This window comes from Magnolia sinica, chromosome 9, assembly GCF_029962835.1.
Source record: "Magnolia sinica isolate HGM2019 chromosome 9, MsV1, whole genome shotgun sequence".
NCBI classification, from domain to species: domain Eukaryota; kingdom Viridiplantae; phylum Streptophyta; class Magnoliopsida; order Magnoliales; family Magnoliaceae; genus Magnolia; species Magnolia sinica.
This window is the reverse complement of record NC_080581.1, coordinates 83,453,712-83,461,241: the sequence shown is the minus strand read 5'-3', so window position 1 is coordinate 83,461,241 and position 7,530 is coordinate 83,453,712. Positions and strand designations below refer to the sequence as shown.

At 42.3% G+C, this 7,530-nt stretch overlaps 1 non-coding gene across 1 annotated transcript; it reads right to left on the bottom strand.

Annotated features, from left to right (window-relative positions):
• Positions 1-3,270: 3,270 nt before the first annotated feature.
• LOC131257114 (small nucleolar RNA R71) lies at positions 3,271-3,375 on the bottom strand. Its single transcript, XR_009177132.1, has one exon. It is a non-coding gene; the product is annotated as a small nucleolar RNA R71 (small nucleolar RNA).
• Between the last annotated feature and the right edge of the window lie 4,155 nt (positions 3,376-7,530).

Here is a 7,530-nt window from a genome sequence, read left to right as displayed (position 1 = left end):
GAAGCTTCATATGCGGTCTTAGGACCACAAATTAACCGTACACGTCAAAAATCAGCCATTGGATCTTTGTGGAAATGTCTCGACAGACGGATCAGCCCACAAATTATCAATCTGGGGCCCGCCTGCTATCTCGAAATACTTCAAGTTTGGTGTCAACCGTTTAAATTATGTGGCAAACAGGATGGTCGGAGCTGATCTCTCATATACATCAGCGTGGGACCCACATGTGCATTGCACATGTACAGCATAGGTGCACTAGCCGTGCACGGCATAAAAGCAAGATTCAAATACGTCTCTGACCGAGACTCTTTCCAAAGCGCGATTTCTTCTTCCAGCGTCCGCACACGGACGTGCGGACGAATCTTTGTGGGCCCCACCACGCATCAACGGTCAGATCCGGACCGTTTATAAGATACACATGCCCCCTATCACTCAAGCCTAGGTGGATGAATGTCAAAAGACACCGGAGATCGGTTTTCCAGCCGTTAAACGCAGGACGGACGGCAGTGTGAAGAACTCTGGGGGGCACATCGGCTCCGATCCAAAACGAGCCACGTCCGACCGGTTTTTCGAGGGGAATCGAACGGACGGACTGGATTTCGAAACCGAAATCGATCGTGGACCACACCAACTTCGACAGCGAGCCCAGCGTGTGCAGGCCCTGTTTCTGCGTCCGGTAGAGGCCGAGATTTGCGGGGGGTAGTAGGCAGCGATCATTGACATTTTGTGTGATCCAGACCGTCCAATGTGTCCACAGGGAAGCAAATACTCTAGCCAAGATTTCAGAAACGACGGATAGCTTGACATCGCGCCGTAAATATGATCCAAACGCAAGATGATTGTGCGTTTTCACTGTGCACGCGGACGCGGCTGCGTAAACGGCCGTCCTTCTCCCCCTCCGCAACAAATTAAACTTCAGCATGGAGTCTTCGGTATTGGACGGACCAGGATATAAAGGAAGGAGGGCTACGGCTGCTGGGAAACGAAAAAGATTGGGAGAGAGCTAGAAGAAAAAAAAAAGGAAAAAGTTTGGAAACGGGGACAGGACAGGGACGTGGAGTGCACGGCTGACCTTGGGTTGGAAAAAAGGGCTGCATGTCAAGGCGTGTTCTGCTGCTGCTGTGCGTAGAAGAGAGGATGCACGTGATCTCAGGAGCAGGCTTGGATGATTGAAGGAGAAAACAGGGAAATTCTTTGGTTTCCTTTTTCTTTTCCTTTTATTGATTTTCTTCCTTTTCTTGTGTTTATCTGTTTATTTTAACCCATTCATGTGTGGCTAAACCCCTTAGCTAGGGCTAAGGGGTGAAGCTTGTAGCGTGATGGGAAGAATTTTATGCCTTTAATTCTATTTTAAACTGAATGGATTTGGTATTGGGTTGATTTTATGGGAATATTTTTAGTTTTTTTAATGGCATGTTGTGACTGAAATTACAATGGGCTTGCAATGGCTTTGAATATTCCTTTTCTTTTTATGTTTATGAAGTCAGGAACCCCTGTTGTTCATCATTGTCCCATGGGCATGGTAGGATGACAGTACCCTTCCTAACCTTCATAATCATGTTGATTGATTGGTAATTAGATTAATTCTGTTGTTTGCCTTGTCCCATGGGCATGGTTTGGTGATGGAATCCATTCTAATTCATCCATTCTTCATCTCTTGAAACCTATATCAATGGCAGTACAGTAAAGTTCCATAATTTGTGATCCTGGCATACGATCTCCCTGATCTCTACAAGTGGATCCTCTGAATCCCTAGTTCCCTTTCTCTGAATTCCTTAAAGTCTTAGCTAATTCTTCCACAATTATTTCTTAAATTCTATTTGGTTTAGATCACATCTTAGTCTAGTTCTAGTTCTACTTGGTTTCAGATAACGTACAGGTATCAGTCCCTGTGGATTCGACCTCGGACTTACCGAGTTTATTACTACATCACAACCCTACACTTGGGGAGTGAACAAGTTTTTGGCGCCATTTTACGTTTTCTGAAATTAATTAGTTTTAGAATTAAGTTAGGATTAGGATTTTACTTACTTTAGGATAGAAGTTTTTATTTTATTTTATTTTATTTTTAGAACTTAACTTGTTTCCTGTTTTATAGGATCTGGACATAAGTTTCTAAATTGGTAATTCCTTCCTAATTTCTCTACTCTTTCTACTTTTAAAATTAGGGTTTAAATTTTAGAAAATTTTAATTCTAGTATTTTTTTTCTATTTTTAGGAAGCAGTTTATTTTTAGAAACTAGGGTAGTTATTTCCCTTTCTAGAAAAATCCTCTAATTTTCGAAACTTTTCTCTTTTGTTTTTCACTTTCTATTTTTAACTCTTTTTAAAATCTAATTTGTTTCCTCATTTATTTTTAGGATTCTTGTTTAGAAACTAACCTTCTTATTTTGTAGGCCTTTAAGATAGAAATCTCTAATTTGGTAAGCTCTTTCCCTACTTCCTATCTTTCAGTTCTCTTTTAATAATCTACTTTCTAGTTAGATCTTTCCTAATTTACTTTAGAAATTTCCACTTTCTTTTAAGAATACCTTCTTTTAGAAATTAATTTACTGTTATTTTTCTTCTCTTTTTAGGAATCTAACTTATTTTTGTTTTATTTTGCAGGTTTTTAACTTAGGAGTCCAATTTGGTAATTTCTTTCCAACTCTCTCTTTCTTTCTAGATTTTCTTTTCCTTTCTTAGGATTAGGTTTTTAATCGAGGGCTGCGAGTGTTTTCATGCCCAAGTGGGCCCGTGACGACACTCGACGTCTCTTGACTGAAGGAGGATTGGTTGAGGGGTTGACTATCCATCGCAGGACTAGACACCACTCGAAATCCCCTGAGTTAAGTGAAGTTATGGCTGAAGACCAACCTCCTCTACTCCCACCCAGGGTGGAGGATACCCAAGATGAGAATGAGGTGCAACAGGCACCCCCGCCTCGTACTTTACGAGATTTTCTGCAACCGGCGGGAGTGAGTATGCCCTCATGCATGATTTTTCCTGAAAACACAGGACAGATGGACATCAAGCCAGGAGTTATCCAACTCCTTCCCAAATTCCATGGACTTGAATCTGAAAGTCCATATTTACATTTGAAAGAGTTCGATGAGATAATAGCTACATTATGTTTTCCTAATGTATCCGAGGATCAAGATGAAACTCTTTCCTTTTTCCTTAAAAGAGAAAGCTAAGACGTGGTTACATTCACCGTCCCAGATCCATTGGCACATGGAATGACATGCGGAGGAATTCATAAAAAAATTCTTCCCACATCATAAAACGATTACCCTCGAAAGCGATCATGAACTTTGCCCAAAAGGAAGATGAAACATTCTTTCAATGTTGGGAAAGGTTCAAAGATTTGGTCAGTTCATGCCCACAACACGGATTTGAAACATGGCGCATTACAAATTTTTTCTATGATGGACTGACATCTTTCATGCGCCAAATGGTCGAGACAATGTGTAATGGAGAGTTCATTAATAAAGATGTCGACGAGGTATGGGACTACCTCGACAGTTTGGCTGAAAAAACACAATCTTGGGACTATTACCCAAAGTCGAACACCACGTCTAGGCCGACTCAATTAAAGGAGAAAGGTGGATTATATCTCTTGAAAGAAGAGGATGATCTCAAGTGTAAAGTGACTACGCTCATAAGGAAAGTTGAGGCCATGGAAGGAAAGAAGGATAAGGTCAATGAAATTGTTTGCGGCATCTGTGATTACAATCCAACAATACCTGCCTTTCGAGGAGTGTTGAATGAACAAGCCAATGCCGTAAATAACTATCAAAGACCTTTTACTGGACCTAACTCCAACACATACAATCCTGGCTGGAAAAATCATCCAAACTTTAGTTGGAGGAATGGACAAACGGCGACTCCTCCAGGTTTCTTCAATCAAAATCCAAATCAAGTGAAACCTCAAGAGGAACCGGTTCAAAATCCCATACAAGAGCTGGCTCAGGCAATGCGGGGAATCACAGATTTTATGCAAAAGATAGATTCTCGTATGACGGTTATAGAAAAGGGGATGCTTCCTGCACAACCTCTCCCCAATCCTCCACCGCAGTACGAGAATAATGATCCCAGCTCTTCAAATCAGAGGGGGCATGCTAAATCCATCACCACTCTTAGGAGTGGGAAGATCATTGATAAAACTCTTGGTTAGGCCCGAAAAGCCTCAAGAACCAAGAGGACAACAATGATGGATCTGATGAGCACCAAAAGTGGAACCGGAACTTCTAGAGAAGCCGATTGCTCCATTCCCCCAACGGTTGGTTTCACCAAAACCTCTCTCTAACTCTCGGGATATCCCAGAGGTGTTGAAACAGTGAAAGTCAACATTCCTCTCTTGGATGCCGTTAAAAAGATACCTTCATATGCCAAATTCCTAAAAAAGACAAAGCGACGGAAAATTATTCAAAAGAAAATCTTCTTGGAGAAAGTGAGTGCCATCCTGAAGCAAGACGTGCAACATAAAATCCTGCTAGCCCAACCATATCATGTGTAATCGGGAACCATCGAATTGATCACGCACTTCTTGACTTAGGAGCGGGCGTCAATCTGATTCCCTACTCGGTATACAAACAGTTTGGTGAATTAAAACCCACCCTAACCACACTACAACTTGTTGATCGCTCTGTTCGTGTACCAAGAGGGATAATTGAGGATGTGTTGGTCCAAGTTGATAGATTTTACTACCCGGTAGATTTTATCATCCTGGACACCGAACCCATCAATAACATGAGCACTCAGATTCCCGTCATTCTTGGTCGCCCATTCCTTGCCACGCCAAATGCAATTATCAATTGCGGGAATGGGATCATGACTATGTCTTTTGGAAATTTGACATTGGAGTCAAACATTTTTTCAATAACGGCAGCAACTCAGAGGATGTTGACAATATTTACGACATTAACATGATTGACTCTTTCGTGGAAGATACGACACCTCGAACCTTATCCTCCGCCTCTAAAGATGTGCCTTTGCTGCTGCTGTGCACGATCAGGGACTGAATTACGATACTGCACCGGTACTTGAAGTTAACCGATGGAGGCCACAATTTGAAGAATTACCACAAACTGATTTAGTGCCTCTACCGTCTAACCTCAAGCCGCCGAAGCTTGACCTAAAACCTTTGCCCTCTGATTTGAAATATGCATATTTAGGTCAAGATGAGACATACCCGGTGGTGATCTCGGCCTCTGGAGAAAGAACAGAGAGTATGCTTATATCTACTCTCATTGAGCATAAAGGAGCCCGGGATGGACGATAGCGGACCTCAAAGGAATCGATCCTCGATTTGTACTCACCACATATATCTTGAGGATAATGCAAAACCGCTGGCAACCACAACGTAGACTAAATCCAAACATGAAGGAAGTGGTTAAAACCGAGGTTCTTAAACTTGGACGTGGGTATTATATACCCTATATCGATAGTCTGGGTGAGTCCAACTCAAGTGGTCCCTAAGAAGTCCAATCACCATCGTAGCCAATCTCGAAATTAACTCGTGCCAACTAGAGTCACTGGTTGGAGAATGTGCATTGACTACGGGAAGTTGAATACGTCACGAGGAAAGACCACTTTCCCTTACCCATTGATCGAGATCCTGGAAAGGTTAGTGGTCATTCCTTTATTTCCTTGCGGGTATTCGCCAACCGATAGAGATAGCCCCGAAGACCAGGAAAAGACACATTTACATGTCCCTACGGCACCTTTGTTTATCGAAGGATGCCATTCGGACTATGTAATGCCCCTGCCACCTTTCAGCGATGTATGCTTAGTATCTTTTCTGATATGGTGGGGCAATATCTAGAGGTCTTCATGGACGATTTCTCTGTTTACGGTCCATCTTTCAGCAAGTGCTTGGAAAGTCTTAAATGTGTGTTGAAAAGATGTGAAGAAAAGAACTTGGTACTTAATTAGGAGAAGTGCCATTTCATGGTTAAGGGAATTGTCCTTGAGCATATCATCTCGTCCAAAGGAATCGAGGTAGATAAGGCAAAAATAGATCTTATCTCTAACCTACCTCCACCCAAGAACATCAGAGACGTGCGATCCTTCTTAGGACACGCGGGATTTTACAGGCGATTCATAAAGGACTTTAGTCTTCTCTCTCGTCCTTTATGTAATCTTCTTCAAAAGGATGTCCCATTGGGCAATGCCGGGAAGCTTTCACCAAGCTTAAGGGCACGTTAACCCCTGCACCTATCATCACCGACTGGAGCCCTCCTTTTGAGCTTATGTGCGACGCCGATTATGCTCTTGGGCGGTTCTAACCACAGAAAAGATAAGAAGCCCTACGTCATTCATTACGGGAGTAGGACAAATCCTGCCCGGGTGAACTACTCGACTACGGAAAAGGAACTCTTAGGTAGTGTTCGCCTTGGACAAATTTAGGTCCTACTTGATCGGATCCAAGATCATTATCTACACAATCATGCGGCACTTAAGTATCTTCTTTCTAAGAATAATTCTAAGCCCCTTGATACGATGGATCCTCCTACTTCAAGAATTGATTTGGAAATTAAAGATAAAAAGGGAGTAGAGAACGTAGTGGCGATCACCTTTCTCGCCTTAATACCTCCGAGTCCCTTGAGACGACGCATATCAATGATATGTTCCCCGATGAACAACTGTTGAGTCTCCCATTCACCTTGGTTCGGATATTGCTAATTATCTTGTAACAGGTTCCATACAGTGGACTGCCCAAGATAAGAAGAAATTTTTCACCGAGGTGCGCAACTTTTTCTGGGATGATCCTTACTTATTTAAATATTGCCGGACCAAATTCTAAGGAGATGTGTACCAGACGATGAGCATCGAGCATCATCTCCTTCTGTCACTCAAGGCTGTGGTGGTCACTTTTCGCTAAAAAGACCACGGCCAAGATTCTGAGTGTGGCTTTTTCTTGGCCCACTATGTTTAGGGATACTCATGAGTTTTGCAAAGCTTGTGAGCGTTGTCGAAATTGGGAGCATTGTCCCTCGAAATATGATGCCTTTGAATCCCATTCTTATCATTGAAGCATTTGATTTTGGGGCATCGATTTCATGGGACCATTCCCCAATCGTTTGGAAATCAGTATATTTTGCTCCGTGGATTATGTCACTAAATGGGTTGAAGCGATTGTGTCGAAAGAATGACCATCGCAACGGTCATTAAATTCCTAAAAGAGAACATCCTTTCTCGATTCTAACGCCTCGAGCCATCATTAGTGATGGGGGCTCACACTTTTGTAATAGACCATTCGAGAGCTTAATGAAGAAATACGGTATCTCTCATAAGGTGAGCACCCATACCATCCACAAACAAGTGGACAAGTGAGATTTCTAATAAGGAGATTAAACACATTTTGGAGAAAACGGTTAACCACGATCGTAAGGATTGGTCAATCCGATTGATCGATGCCTTATGGGCATACCTCGCCTTTAAAACTCCTATTGGAATGTCTCCCTTTAGACTTGTCTTGGGAAAGCTTGTCACTTGCATGTGGAGTTGGAATGTACTGGGCGGTCAAAAATCTTAATTTCAATCTGA